Source organism: Eufriesea mexicana, unplaced genomic scaffold (assembly GCF_001483705.2).
Source record: "Eufriesea mexicana isolate 0111107269 unplaced genomic scaffold, ASM148370v2 scaffold2551, whole genome shotgun sequence".
Classification (NCBI taxonomy): Eukaryota; Metazoa; Arthropoda; class Insecta; order Hymenoptera; family Apidae; genus Eufriesea; species Eufriesea mexicana.
The window spans coordinates 1,232,426-1,233,831 of NW_016910623.1; positions in this window are offsets into that span (position 1 = coordinate 1,232,426).

Sequence of the window (1,406 nt, forward strand, 5' to 3'; positions counted from 1 at the left end):
ACATCATTGTAACCGCAACTACTCAATAGTTTTTGAGATATTTGCGATTAAAGTTTTATTGCTCTTTTAATTATACATTTCTTTCCAATGTTTCAAGTTAAATTGTATCGTAACGGGGACGATCGAGAATTGCTATAGTGGAGGATCGGCGTCGATTCCCGTCCCATAGGTTTGATAGTTTTTTCAATATATTTTTTATTTTGTGTTCATTTTGCATTGTAAATAAACAATTGTAATTAAAATTTCTTAATAGAAAAAATTGTTTTTTACAGATTCTTATGCTGGTATATATTTCTTACAAAATAATATTAATATTATGCGAGAAAAATACTTTTCTATAGCAATCTTATTTACTACAGGTAATACAAAACCTATTGCTCATGTAAGTACTCATTATGAAATTAAATATTGTATATAAATGTTGCCTATAATTAAAACTTTGCTGTGCAGCTATAAATGTTCGTGAATTAATTAGAAAAACTTGGGAATTTATTAATTTTCTACTGTCGAATAAATAAAAATTTTACAGCCTGCGATCGGCGCCATCTATGATTTGGGCTCAAAAATCAAGAAAGTAATAGGAATATAGAACAGGCAAGGAGGTCGTCGAAGAGCTCGTTACGTGGTAGACAAGGACGGAGAGGTAGTAGAAAAGGATAAAATGGTTCCGATAGTGAAAAATTATTAATTACTCAATTTCCGTAAACAATTTGTGAACTTTTATAATTTCATTGCAAAGCTGGAACTTCAGGCTGCATTCCTATATAATTTTCGTAAAGAATTTAGCTCTAAATTGTTAGTTATTAATTTTTATTTAATGGCGTCTATGTTTTCGTAACGGCGACCATCGCGACCTTCCGTGAAAATATTTAATACTAAACGCAACTAGAATCAAAATGTGATCAAAAGTGATATGAGAAGATTCGCAAGAACATTGTTTTTATAGTGAGTGCATAAAGTTTCACAAATTAATTGCGTAAAGGATAGTAATTAATGAAAAACCAATGGCGTCTTCGACAATTTTCGACAACAATTCAAACACTGCGCAGAACAATTATTAATAATTAATTAATTGGGGACAAATTTGTATCGAAAAATATATGTGAAAGTTCGTGAAGGATCTGGCTTTACGATGATATTATAAAAGTTCATAAATTAATCACGGATATTGAGTAATTAGTGAATTTTCCACTGCCGATTTGATTTATTAAAATATATTCGGAGCACAGAGCACATAACTAGAGTTAGTAAACTGACATCAGAGCCATCTATGACTTTAGACTCGAAGCTCATGTTCCGCAACGAGAACATAGATGGCTCTGATATCAGTTTACTGACTCTGATTACGTGCTCCGAATATATTTTAATAAATCAAATCGGCAGTGGAAAATTCACTAATTACTCAA